Source organism: Penaeus vannamei, chromosome 35, assembly GCF_042767895.1.
Source record: "Penaeus vannamei isolate JL-2024 chromosome 35, ASM4276789v1, whole genome shotgun sequence".
NCBI classification, from domain to species: Eukaryota; Metazoa; Arthropoda; class Malacostraca; order Decapoda; family Penaeidae; genus Penaeus; species Penaeus vannamei.
The window spans coordinates 22,819,344-22,834,343 of NC_091583.1; the positions used below are offsets into that span (position 1 = coordinate 22,819,344).

The 15,000-nt window shown below is 40.6% G+C and overlaps 1 protein-coding gene across 1 annotated transcript in view; it reads left to right on the forward strand.

The window, feature by feature from the left end:
* The window catches only part of LOC113816181 (calcium/calmodulin-dependent protein kinase kinase 1-like), a 262,710-nt gene that overhangs the window by 1,038 nt on the left and 246,672 nt on the right, over positions 1-15,000 (forward strand). The gene's annotated exons all lie outside the window — the stretch shown is intronic.

Here is a 15,000-nt window from a genome sequence, read left to right on the forward strand (position 1 = left end):
CTACCTAAACCACGCAATAACGAAAACATAAACGAAATAACCACCATCAAAATACAAGCATAAAGGACATCAAAGCATTAAAAAAAAAAACAGAAAATCGAAGATAACAAAAGGAAGCTTCTACGGGGAAAAATATATATAAGAAAGAGCGACAACAGTAAGATCAAAGCCCGAGGATGATGAGGAAGCCGAGAGGGGTCGAGTCTGTCCTCCCGTATCTCTAAGGATCCTTGATGTAAACGCCCTCCGTCCGCAAAAAAAGAAGAAGAAAAAAAGAAAAACGAGATCAATAGATAAAGAGAAAGATAATAATTAATGAAAAGGAGAAGAGGAAAAGAAGAGTCAATATTTGGTTACATAATGTAGCGGAAACAAATAGATAAATAGATAAAAAGAAAGAAAACATGAATAACAAGAAGAGGAAAAGAAAAATCAATGTTTGGTTACATAATGTAGCGGAAAAAATAGATAAATAGATAAAAAGAAAGGAAAAAATGAATAAAAAAACAGAGAGGAAAAGAAGGATCAATATTTTGATACATAATGTAGCATTTTTGTACGAATTATCATGGATTTTAAGGTGAATTATTACATTACATTGTCCATCCTAATATTACCGACTCCCTCCCGCAAAGAAAATAAATAAATAAATAAAATAAACAAGTAAAATAAAATAATAATGATAATAAATAAATAAAATAAACAAATAAAAAGAAAGAAAGGAAGACAAAGAAAAGAGTGAGAAAAGGAAAAGAAATATCAATATTTGGATACGTTGCGACATAAGAATACCTATAATGTAGCCTTTTTTCGTAGTGAATTATTGTATTTCATTGGATTCCTTCATGCAAACGACCTCCTCCTTCAAAAAAGGGGAAAAAAAGAAGAAAAAAGAGACTGAAAAGAAATAGGAAAGGCAAAGCAATATAATTGGATATAATGATGATAATCACCTATAGTGTTGCATTTTTTGTGAAGTATCATATTTCAATGGATTCCCTCATGCAAACGACCTCCTCCCTCAAAAAGAGAGAGAGAAAAATGGGAAAGACAAAGCAATATAAAAGGATATAATAATAATGATAATCACCTATAGTGTTGCATTTTTTTATTGGCCATCCTAATGCAAACGACCCACTCCCCCCCCCCCCCCGCAAACTAGAAAGAAGGAAAAATGGAGAAGAGGAAAAAGAAAAATCAGTAATTGGATAGACAGCTATATAGGAATAGCAAAAATGTGGCATTATTTTGTGACTAAAATATTGTATTTTATTGATGCAGAAAATCATAGTTTCACCTACTCTTTTGGATAAGTACAAAAAAGGAGTCTTATTCGCACACGCACACACAAATACACACACACACACACACACACACACACACACACACGTACACTATCACCCATGTCTATTTGTCTATTTCGCACACGCACACACACACACAAATATACACAGACACACAAACACACAAATATACACAGACACACACACACACACACGTACACTATCACCCATGTCTATTTGTCTATATCTTTGTCTATCTATCTATTTATCTATCTATCAGCCTGTCTGTTTGGCCATCTAATTATCTATCTATCTACCTGTCTTTCCATCTATCCATCCACTCATCCACATATGTCTATTTATTTATCTATTCATCTGTCTGTCTATCTTTCTACCTACTATCCATCTACATATTTATCTACCTACCTATCTGCCAATCTGTTTATCTACTTACCTATCTACCTCCCTATCCTATTTATCTATCTACCTATCCTATCTATCTACCTCCCTATCCCATCTCTCTATCTACCTCCCTATCCTATCTCTCTGTCTACCTACCTATCCTATCTATCTACTTACCTATCTACCTCCCTATCCTATCTATCTATCTACCTACCCATCCTATCTACCTCCCTATCCTATCTCTCTGTCTACCTACCTATCCTATCTATCTACCTCCCTATCCTATCTCTCTGTCTACCTACCTATCCTATCTATCTACTTACCTATCTACTTTCCCATCTCCCCATCTATCTACCTCCATAAGAAAGCAGTCACGTGGTCGGGTTGCCTCGGCGTCCCAGTCCGAGAGACGCGCAAACCCAGGTCGTTTACTCCCCCCTCCCCCCCTTCCCCCTCCCCCCCGCCCCCACGATGCGAGCCCAATGCCTCCAATCATTAGACGGCCTTATCGATGGCTCCCTTCCTCCGGCCCTGTTATCAGCTCCCTTCCCTCCCTCGGACACGGTGAGGGAAGCTAGATAGACAAATCTACTTTAATCTGTCTATTTCGGGTTCGTGGGATTCGGACATGGTGAGGGAAGTGAGCCCCGATAGACAAATCTACTTTAATCTGTCTATTTCAGGGTCGTGGGATTCGGACATGGTGAGGGAAGTGAGCCCCGATAGACAAATCTACTTTAATCTGTCTATTTCAGGGTCGTGGGATTCGGACATGGTGAGGGAAGTGAGCCCCGATAGACAAATCTACTTTAATCTGTCTATTTCAGGGTCGTGGGATTCGGACATGGTGAGGGAAGTGAGCCCCGATAGACAAATCTACTTTAATCTGTCTATTTCAGGGTTGTGGGATTCGGACATGGTGAGGGAAGTGAGCCCCGATAGACAAATCTACTTTAATCTGTCTATTTCGGGTTCGTGGGATTCGGACATGGTGAGGGAAGTGAGCCCCGATAGACAAATCTACTTTAATCTGTCTGTTTCAGGTTCGTGGGATTCGGTCATGGTGAAGGAAGTGAGCTCCGATAGACAAATCTACTTTAATCTGTCTATTTCAGGTTCGTGGGATTCGGACACGGTGAGGGAAGTGAGCCCCGATAGACAAATCTACTTTAATCTGTCTATTTCGGGTTCGTGGGATTCGGACATGGTGAGGGAAGTGAGCCCCGATAGACAAATCTACTTTAATCTGTCTATTTCAGGGTCGTGGGATTCGGACATGGTGAGGGAAGTGAGCCCCGATAGACAAATCTACTTTAATCTGTCTATTTCGGGTTCGTGGGATTCGGACACGGTGAAGGAAGTGAGCCCCGATAGACAAATCTACTTTAATCTATCTATTTCGGGTTCGTGGGATTCGGACATGGTGAGGGAAGTGAGCCCCGATAGACAAATCTACTTTAATCTGTCTATTTCGGGTTCGTGGGATTCGGACACGGTGAAGGAAGTGAGCCCCGATAGACAAATCTACTTTAATCTATCTATTTCGGGTTCGTGGGATTCGGACATGGTGAGGGAAGTGAGCCCCGATAGACAAATCTACTTTAATATGTCTATTTCGGGTTCGTGGGATTCGGACACGGTGAGGGAAGTGAGCCCCGATAGACAAATCTACTTTAATCTGTCTATTTCGGGTTCGTGGGATTCGGACATGGTGAGGGAAGTGAGCCCCGATAGACAAATCTACTTTAATCTGTCTATTTCGGGTTCGTGGGATTCGGACATGGTGAGGGAAGTGAGCCCCGATAGACAAATCTACTTTAATCTGTCTATTTCGGGTTCGTGGGATTCGGACATGGTGAGGGAAGTGAGCCCCGATAGACAAATCTACTTTAATCTGTCTATTTCAGGGTCGTGGGATTCGGACATGGTGAAGGAAGTGAGCCCCGATAGACAAATCTACTTTAATCTGTCTATTTCAGGGTCGTGGGATTCGGACATGGTGAAGGAAGTGAGCCCCGATAGACAAATCTACTTTAATCTGTCTATTTCAGGTTCGTGGGATTCGGACACGGTGAGGAAAGTGAGCCCCGATAAACAAATCTACTTTAATCTGTCTATTTCGGGTTCGTGGGATTCGGACATGGTGAGGGAAGTGAGCCCCGATAGACAAATCTACTTTAATCTGTCTATTTCAGGGTTCGTGGGATTCGGACATGGTGAGGGAAGTGAGCCCCGATAGACAAATCTACTTTAATCTGTCTATTTCAGGGTTGTGGGATTCGGACACGGTGAGGGAAGTGAGCCCCGATAGACAAATCTACTTTAATCTGTCTATTTCAGGGTCGTGGGATTCGGACATGGTGAAGGAAGTGAGCCCCGATAGACAAATCTACTTTAATCTGTCTATTTCAGGTTCGTGGGATTCGGACACGGTGAGGGAAGTGAGCCCCGATAGACAAATCTACTTTAATCTGTCTATTTCGGGTTCGTGGGATTCGGACACGGTGAGGGAAGTGAGCCCCGATAGACAAATCTACTTTAATCTGTCTATTTCAGGGTCGTGGGATTCGGACATGGTGAAGGAAGTGAGCCCCGATAGACAAATCTACTTTAATCTGTCTATTTCAGGGTTGTGGGATTCGGACACGGTGAGGGAAGTGAGCCCCGATAGACAAATCTACTTTAATCTGTCTATTTTAGGCTCGTGGGATTTGGACACGGTGAGGGAAGTGAGCCCCGATAGACAAATCTACTTTAATCTATTTCGGGTTCGTGGGATTCGGACACGGCGAGGGAAGTGAGCCCCGATAGACAAATCTACTTTAATCTGTCTATTTCAGGTTCGTGGGATTCGTTTTACATTTTCGTCTAGCTGTGTCAGTCTCGATTCTTTTTACATCGATTGGGCGTGGGATGTATTGTTTTGGGGTGGGCGGTGTTTGTCTATTTCGGTCCCGTGGTTTCTGGTGATTTGATTGTTTAAAGATCTTGATTGTTCTGGGATGGAGTGAACCGGTTTCTGTTGATCATGTGGGTGATTTTCGGTACCGTGAGGAGGAGGGTTTGTCTTCTGATTTGTCTTTTCTCCTGGTTCGTTTTTCTTGTGTTTTGTCTTTTTCTTTCGTAATTTCTATTGGTTCTTTACAGCCATTGTATGTTATTTTCAGTTTGGTATCTTTGTGTGATGTTTTATTTTCGTCTGAACTTATTTCAGAAGACCTTACAACTGTATTGTCAATATAAGAAATATTGTAAAACTGTACTAAGAAATATTGAAAACTGCACAGCAATTTTAAAAAAGAAATACAGAAATACAATGAAAGCTTTTTTATCATGAAAGTGCTACGTATATATATATACTTTTTTTCAAAGTGAGTGCGTGAGTAATGTTCATAAGGAAATTTATTGAATCATTCGTCCCATTCTTACTGTTCCGATAACAGTCCAAAAGCCTTTCGACGGAATGGGAAATTGATTAAACCATTACACCTAATCTTAGTCTCGTTCTCCAGCAGACATTCTGCCGTAGCCTGCCCTGTAGTTTGAGGCAGTGAGTCTGCGCATTAGCAGGGGATGGGCAGAGAAGAAGGGAGGGAGAAGGGGGACATGAGGAGGGAGAAAATGGACATGGGGAGGGAGAGGGAGGAGGAGGACATGAGGAAGGTGAAGCAGGACATAGGGAGGGAGAAACAGGACGAGGGGAGGGAGAAATAGGACATGGAGAGGGAGAAGAATGACACGAGGAGGGAGAAACAGGACATGGGGAGGGGGGAGGAGGACAAGAGGAAGGAGGAGAAGGAAGACATGCGGAGGGAGGACAAGAGGAGGGTGAAGCAGGCCATGAGGAAGAGGAAGGAGGATGCGAGGAAGAACTACATCATTATACCTACAGCATTACACGCATCTTATACACGGAACGTCCCCTTATCCGTACACGGTGAGTACACGCCCACAGATACACTTACATGCATGCATATCACACATCAGGAGACCTGCACGAACTGACCGATAAATCGATGCATCATAGAACTCCTACATGAACACTCGCGTTACCCTGGAAGTGCCTCTCCAACATATGCTCCGCGGTCACTCATGCTTACTCCGCGAGGAACAGAAATACAAGAGGGATATCTCGGATTTTATGAAGACAGTGATAACCAAACAATGCAAACATCAATTCCCACATAACGCCATTCCACAAAACAACAAAAACAAGCAAAAAAAATGAGAATAAAAATATCGACAGCGATATCAATAACAATAACAATGGCGCCCACACAAATGAAACTTCAAAACAAAAACGACCTTGTGGTTATTGATTGATCATCATCATCGCTGTTACCCAGGTCCCCATGACTGTGGCTAAACAATGTGTAATGGGATAATCACTGGTATTATTGCGGTGTTGCAGATAAGAATAATAGTTATCACTGGCATTAGCATTCATTCGCCGTTTTAGGAGTAACTGAGAGAGAGGAAGTGGGAGATGGGAGGGGCGACGGAGAGGAGACAGAGAGAGAGGGAGAGAGAGAGGGGGGGAGAGGGAGAAAGAGAGAGGGTGAAGGAGGGAGAGAGAGGGAGAGGATGAAGGAGGGAGAGAGAGAGAGGGTGAAGGAGGGAGAGAGAGGGGGTGAAGGAGGGAGAGAGAGGGGGTGAAGGAGGGAGAGAGAGAGGGTGAAGGAGGGAGAGGAAGGGAAGGAGAGGGAGAGAGAGAGAGAGGGAGAGGGAGAGGGAGAGGGAGAGGGAGAGAGAGAGAGAGAGAGAGAGAGAGAGAGAGAGAGAGAGAGAGAGAGAGAGAGAGAGAGAGAGAGAGAGAGAGAGAGAGAGAGAGAGAGAGAGAGAGAGAGAGAGAGAGAGAGAGAGATAGAGAGAGAAGGAGGGAGGAAGAATAAGAAAGTGGATAAAATGATATACACCGATACGAATACATACGCATGCACACACAAACACAGAGAAAAGAAGAGACCGAAGTAAGCTAGGCAGACAGGCAGAAAGATTAAGAGAAAAAATATTAGACTGGATTTGTGAGTTAGAATGAAAGAACGACGAAAAAGAGAAAATAAATATAAGAAAACATGAAGTAGGAGCAAATACCTGGAAGCAGGAAGAAAGACATCCAAAAAAAAAAAAATGTATGTATTTTTCATACTTGGTTCGAGATTTTTGAGAATGACAAAAATAGCCAGCCTACCATTCATGTCTGGTAATGCTTATGGATAATTCATCATTGGCAACATTACTAGTCGTATGAAAGTTATTGTGAAGGCTGTGTAGCATACTGGGAACGAGAAATATATATCGATTCAGACTAGCATACCCCAGTAATGGCACTATAAGTTAAAAGTTCACAGACTTACTGCCAGTAGTTACGAATTGTCAGCAAGCGAATATTGGGTAATATTAATAGCCTATTATTGGCCGCTAGATGACGTATAGATTATATTAATGTCGATATAGAATATGATATTGAACACGGGATAATCATTCGATATCTAACCAGGCCATGGCGCTATCTATAATTGGGAAAGTTGTAGGTGGAAACCTCTTGTGAAATTTACGTATGGGTTCGACGGACTGGAAAATAAGGAACATCCACTCTCTTACTGACCTGGACAAAAACAATGCAAAAGACAGTATACATCAAAATTGAACATGCAATAGTTTTGTAATGGCATACAAAGAATTCTATACTCACTAGAGAGCAAATGGACTTCCTGAGAGTACTATGTTATTTGCAGCTCATAATTCCTAATCTTTCCCTCCTAAATCGAGAGGGAAGTAGATTATTAATAGGAAAGGATCTGAAAGTACCACGAGTGCGTTAGAAAAAGTTGGTTGTCGATCAATGTTATTAATGTCTGAGCGAAGAAAGTCATGCATAACTGATCACCCACTTGATGCAAAAAACACCATCTCCCCGACAGGCAGCTTGGAGTCAAGAATAGTTCCCGCGACTGAAAAAAAACAACAAACATATAAACAGTTGAATGGAAAGAATTACCCTGCACTTCAGAGAGTAAACGGTGGTCTAAATAAGGAATTCTCGATCTGTGAGGCCATGGGATACTTTCAAGGGCGCCGTGAAGATGTTGAAAATTATCTCTTCATGTTCTTGTGTAATTTATTTCACTAATCTGTAAATCAGAATACGTACAGTGTTCTTATCGTACAGCTGTTGGGAGCAATGCACCATACACTGAAAACCATTTCTCTATATCCCCGACTTCTATCCTTGTCAGGGGAATGAACATGGCTCGAGTTTCTATCAAAGCTTTAGGCTGGCAAATAGCTGTTTTTTTGCAGTACTTAATAAGTTGTTCCCATCGACCGCTCGGCTCCTGGCTACATAAATAAACAGTACCTTGTGAATTGGTTCTCTTTTTTTGCGGTCCCAGTCATGCACCTCTTCACAAGACCGTGACCCTACTGGTTTTATGAATATCAGTATTACTAGGTGAGTCCTGGAAGTATTACTAGGTGAGGACTGTAATAGTTCATCCCTTTGTTAAAAAGATACTTTAAGGTTTGTAAAAATGACGAATATAACATTTTTCAATTCTATCTGAATGGACAAGAACAAAGCTATGATCAAGTAACGGATTTTTTCTTAATGATATTCTGTCGCAAACCATAGGCTACTTGAATAAAACTATTTCTCTGTTCTCTGAAACTCCAACAGATATTTAGTAATTATAATCATCATTATATGCTGGAAACATCACAGAGTAAGCAACTTATAAGAGTTTGGTGCCCCAAAGAAAAAGGCTTGGTGACCCTCAAACTGAGAGTAGGGACACATCAATGCAAGAAAAGAGTGGCGGCCATGATGAAATACCTTTTAAGGATATATTTAGAAACCATAAAATCAACGATACCAAGTCACACAAAGCTTCCAAAAGGTCCCAGAAACACAAATAGCAAAGCATATCCATGGTGTTTAGGGACTATGACGCCATGTATACAGCAAAATTTGAGAAAATCCGTGTCTGTTAAATCCTGTTTGACAATCATGGTCTACGTGAACTGTGAGAAGAGCCTAGATTTGCTAGTTGACCTACAGGTCGACATACAACACGAAACAATAAATGCAACTTTATCAAAAAGACTAGTAATGCATCTTCACTATACAGGTGGTGAGACCTCGAGTCCCGAATGCTATAGGATAGAAGAAGGAAGAGTAACCACTTAGCATCATGTAAGAAAGAAAGACACTCATTTACGAAGGAGAAGACAGCGTGAGAATGAGAAACTGACCCAGCGAGGCGGGAATGAAGGGAGAAACAGAAACGGAGACAAGGAGTACTTGGATTTGGAGATGGACACGGACGCTGAGGTCAGGGTGAAGACGCAGGGAAAGCGAGGACTGTGTTGTAAGCATAAAGGTGCGTCCACACCAGTGACAAAACGCGGTGGGAACATTAACACTGACAGGTTGGGTAACAAGTTGTTAAGTCGTTGAGGAATATCGTAGTAGACATGTTGCTATGGATTTGCTGAGCGACATATTAGCAGTCCTGGTGTGGACGAGGTGATGTCGTCAGAGACCTTCCACCAACTAACAAACATGGTGTAGACAGCTTCACCAAGTCGACTCTTATTGCAGACCTATCTCTCAACATTGTAACAGACATGTCCCCATACATATCAGGAAATTTGTACCCGAAGGTCTCCTATTGTGTCCACCACAATGCTTCCAATTTATTTCCAAGCAACATGTCACTGGTGTGAGCGCACCCTAAGATAATATCCCCCTCAGCTGATACATCCCCTATCTGATGAGACCAAATAAAAAAAGAGTGCTGAGAGTTTGAACATTTAAAATATTTCCGTCAGCATTCTTCCATGAGTTATATTCGTTCATACGACTTGCAATGGTAGCTTGTCTGGAGAAATAAATACGGGTTAGTGGCATGATACGCAGTAAGAGAAACCACGCAAAGGTTGCCTATCATATCTCATGCATAACCATATCAGAAAGATCCATTCAAAGAACGGAAATCATACCAAGATATTTTGCATAAATTTTGACGAATAATTTGCATTGTTAGAGCGTGGAAAAGAATAAAGATCATGATACAAGTGAGAAAACAATGCTACGTCCTTCCCTTGCTGCATGAATCAACGGTTAATCCAGAGCTGCATGAATATCAAATATCAAAATGACACAGGGATACAAGTCCATGGAAAATAATGGCATACGCGCCGACGCCGACGCACCCCTTCACGCGAGCACACCCGCGGCAGATGCGACCTTTGGCGGTTCGCTTGCTCGCATTCCTGAAATATAGATGCGCTTCTGACGTCACCGAAACGAAGCCCTCGCCTTGTTTTCGTGAAGCGACGAAAAGAGGGGAAGGGTAGAGAGATAAGGAGAGAGGAAGAATTCACCCTTTAGAATTTTCAATAAATGGAGGTTTGATGGCAGTGGGGTAGAGTTGTAAAGTATTGTAGAAGACTATGTTGTACACAGTAATTTGCAAAGTCGAAGCAGCGTGTCATTATTCCTGTTTTTAGCTCCCTCCACTTCTGAGTTCGCCAGTCAGCGCTTCTATTGTCTGAACCACTAGGAACTCTTGTATCCGAAACACAAGCTCTCCTCTCGAACTACCTTTTGGGGGTTTACTACGTCTGATGAGGGACTGTTGACGAGTTCGAAACGTCGTGATTTTAATCCTTTTCTGTTGCGACAGTGTTTGATGTTTATCTATGTGTACACGATGCAGTGTTTGTACTTTTGTTTACGCATAGCTATGTAACCCTATATCTATTTGTCCACATAATAATATAGACACACACACACACACACACATACACACACACACACACACACACACACACACACACACACACACACACACACACACACACACACACACACACACACACACAACCCCCCCAACAAACACACTCACAAACAACCCCCTCCCCCCACAAACAACCCCCTCCCCCCTCCCCACAAACACACACAAGACCCCCATTACCTGATGATGTAACCCGAGCCATCAAAGCGTAATAGGCGGGATGGCATCGCCTGGCAGTGGTTACCGGAAGAGAAAGTCCGTGTCAATCAGAAAAGGTCAGCGGGAACTGTCTGAATATTTTACATGTTGACTGTAAGAAAGTGTAACATTTCAGAGTATGAAGGGCAGGTTGTTAGCCTGGGTGTTGACTTTGTGTGAGGCTTAATTCAGCTTAATAGGATGAGGCATTCATCGATGAGCTCTTTAGATTAAAATTTAGGTCATTATAGACGAAGTTTTCTGGGAAAGTAACGGTAATTATTTACCACACAGCATAAAGTACTAAAGTAGGCATATTATATAATTCTGTAAGTGCATAAAATGCGATATTTTAAGTAGATGTTTTCTTAATGTCAATCTTTTACATACGATATTTGATTAATAGGCTTTGCTAATTTATATTCATAATTACATAAGTATTGAGGATTTCCCTCATGACAGAGCGAAAAATCTTTTAAATACTTTCTGGATTAAAGGAATCGATATATTTTGAAAACTGCGTAAGGTGTTTCTCTGGTTTACATCTGGCTGCAAGAAAAGTGTTGTATGGCATAGCGCAATTTATGAAATTCGCTTTTTGTTATGTTCATGAATTATCATTGTAAATTGTAATGTATCAAATAAAATTATATGTACCTTTTTCAGTTGACGGATGAATTATCTTTAAAATGAGCTCAAAGGAGGGGATACACATTTATGAAAATGTTATTATTCAATTCTTATATTTTATTGAAAAACGTTTCACTTTAAAATAAGATATTGCATTATATAAAATCGAGAAGAGTCAGTTTAAAATCATTTACTGCAAGTAGTGTACTTAAACAATGAAATACATACTGTGACTAGCCGGTATATCGCATCTCAGCACTGCAATAGACACAAAGGTATGTGTCAAATCAGATTGCGTGACAAGGAGTTCACACGTGAGCCATGAGCCGTATTCATATTGGCAAATGTAGAAAACGTATGAATGAGAATGAATATCTTCATAATACAAGAGATGTATTTGACCGGTTTCGAATTTATCTTCGACAGTAATACAATTATGTAACTCTGATGAGGATGTATTCGAAACCAGTCAAGTGCATCACTTGAATTGTGAAGATGTTCATTCTCGTTCATATCTTTTCTCTAAATGAGCGATCTTAGACGTCCTTATGTCTGAATGTCGATGTCTGAATATGTATGAAGGCATCCCTCATACCTGGGAACATCAGAACCAGCGCTTAAATGCTACAGAATCTACTTTCTTTCACTCCCACGTAAAGCTTTTTCTTGTATAGTAAGTTCTCCTCCGGGCGTTTATCATATAAAAACAGATGGGACAGTAACCGATCCATATTTTAGCGTTTCTCGGTACTGTAATCAGATGGTCATACTGTTTGGCTCAGAACCGTGCTGTTTTTACTCGCTCCATTCTCGTTTTCTGTTTTCCGAGTTTATTTTTTATCCGTTTTCGGTACGAGTGCAGTGTCTTTACTATTCAGGATTTAATAATTACATTGTCATATTACGCCACACTAGCTACGGTGATATCTTTAATGAATACACTAGTTTGAATACAGTGCTTGTCTTGTCCTCTGCGTAAACGTATATTACTCCTATAAAAAAAAAAAACTTTGGCCACAATGATAGGATATCCTGGAGCGCTTCTGCACTGATAAAATATCAGCAAAGATCGAAATTTCCCGATGCTTTGAACCCCTTCAACAGCTTACACGTGACCTGTGGCTTGGCAGTCTCTTTCAGGCCTCTAATAAAATGGGTATTTTTTGCATCTGCATTAGAAGGCGCAGGGAATTAGAAGACAGATTTATTGCCGAGTCGAAAGGAATGTGGAATTCCTGAGCTGGAGCCGGCTCTTGCTATTTCATGAGCGCATAGTAAATCTGGAAGAGCCATTCACCAAAGTACAATTCTTGTGATTAAATTTGGAAAGCGGTTGTAGTGTAGACTGACTCCGAAAATAGTAGACGTTTTTTTCTAGTATTTTCCAATTGCTCCTGCACATACGATCCATTTTCTATTTTTTTGCTATTTCTCGTAACATAACACGGCACTGTCCTTTGAGATCGATTTCGTATCGTCGTTTCGTACTTACAAAAAAGTACCGACCTTGCTGACAGATATGTACTGTAGGATTAACAATAAAGGCAATAATGCTATTTGAACCTGTAAGCTCCACGTGTACCAAATACTTGATCCTTTATAAATAGATTGCAGGTTTTATAGGGATTCGGAATATGCTAGAGAACGGGGGATAGCGAATCAAGAATCTCTCCCACAAGCTGATAAAAAACAAAAAAGGAGGATCTATTTGTTCCCATATTTCGCTTATATTTTTTCCCTCATACTTCCCATTTACATAACTATCATAAACATCCAAAGACTCTGACGGTTCTCCCTATGCAAATGGCGGGTCTGTTTGTAGTTACCATAATGGCACAGGCTCTCTATCAATTTATGATTACACATAAATGTTTGTTTGTGTGTGTGTCTGTGCGTGTGTGTGTGTGTGTTTGTGGGCGTGTGGGCGTGTGTGTGTGTGGGCGTATGAGTGTGTGTGTGTGTGTGTGTGTGTGTGTGTGTGTGTGTGTGTGTGTGTGTGTGTGTGTGTGTGTGTGTGTGTGTGTGTGTGTGTGTGTGTGTGTGTGTGTGTGGGCGTGTGTGTGTGGGCGTGCGTGTGCGGGCGCGTGTGTGTGTGTGTGTATGTGTGTGTGTGTGTGTGTGTGTGTGTGTGTGTGTGTGTGTGTGTGTGTGTGTGTATGTGTGTGTGTGTGTGTGTATGTGAAAATACCTACTTTAACGGGTATCCATCAATGATAAATTTGGTTAAACCCTCACCATCGTCCAACTTACTTGGCAGACTTACAGCCTCACCGTGCCGCGTGTGAATAAAACTTGAATCAAACGCAAACATGGCTTATTAACAGGATTCTTCAGGGTGACTTTAAGGTTCATATCTAAGGATCCGGATATCTGTTAGACCGTTAAATCGAATTACAAGTATCTTTTTCCAGATAAAAGACCTTGGACCTTTATTTTTGTCTATTTTGCGACATAACAATGGCCATACCTAATTATCATTTTAGCTTTCTTGGCATGGATAAAAGCTTCTGTTGATTTCTAGATTTTTCTTCGGGTTGCTGATATATTTGGGCTGTTTTTTCTTATGAAAACTTTGTTGTTTTCTTTTGCGAAATTAAGATGATCGCATATGATCTGTGTTGTGTTCGTCTCGCACAAATATGATTGCAAATTACGTCTCATTATGAATAAAATTCATTAAGTCTCCAACCAATCTTTTCCGGCAAATGAAACGGATCATAGAATAGCTAATCGATTTTTAGAAATATATATAACAGAAACTGTTTTGGTCTTTCAGTAATCAGCTTCACTGTGACACAAAGTGAAGTTGATTAGGAGGATAATGTCATCAAATGTAAGCGTTAAAAAAATATCCTTTGATATCAGACAAAGATGGTTCAGAATCTCATTATTATTACACTGACATGCACACTTCCTCTTACTTGTACCGTGATATACCCGGAAGTACCAAATGCCATTGTTTACGTTGGGTAGCGCTTTCACGGCGATGAAAGTCAGTCTTACGGAAGCCATAATATGCGTAATTCTATTGTTGCAAGCTCACTCTATCCCATTTCGCACTTTTATGGTCTACTTTTGTTATGTTTTTACATGCACCTATCAAACAGATTATTAAGTGATGTAGTTCATATTCCAAAAAGTATTAAGATTATGTATTATATGTAAGTACTTGGAAGCCCTTTACATCCTTCTCCATAATTATTAAGTTATCCCTATCAAAGGAATCTGTTTTCTGTGATAAGCGAATTATTTGCAAGGGTAGACTATAAAGAACTGTCGACTTGATATTTTCTGTAGATGGTTTTTACCTCGCAAAATGAAATTAATTTTGAACATTCTTAAAATCATTCCAAAGCACTAGTGTTAGTTGATGGTTTGACATATTTCAAGTCTAAACTATTTTAAAATTACAGTAATGCATTAAAGATACAGGCACCATTCCGACGTGGTCTAAAAATCGAAATTAAGTTAGTATCATAATTACATGCTGATTATTAAAAGAAAATATAATCACAACATTTTCGATTGTATATCTATCCTTCGAAAATTGATCAAAACAATCCCCGCTTACCCAAGTTTCTATCTATGAGAAAGAGGCGATTCCTGACCTTTTCTCCACGAAAGCGCAGAACGCATTTCCTCGCGCTTTTACCGGCTTTGACCTTTCTTTTCATGAAAATTGCAGA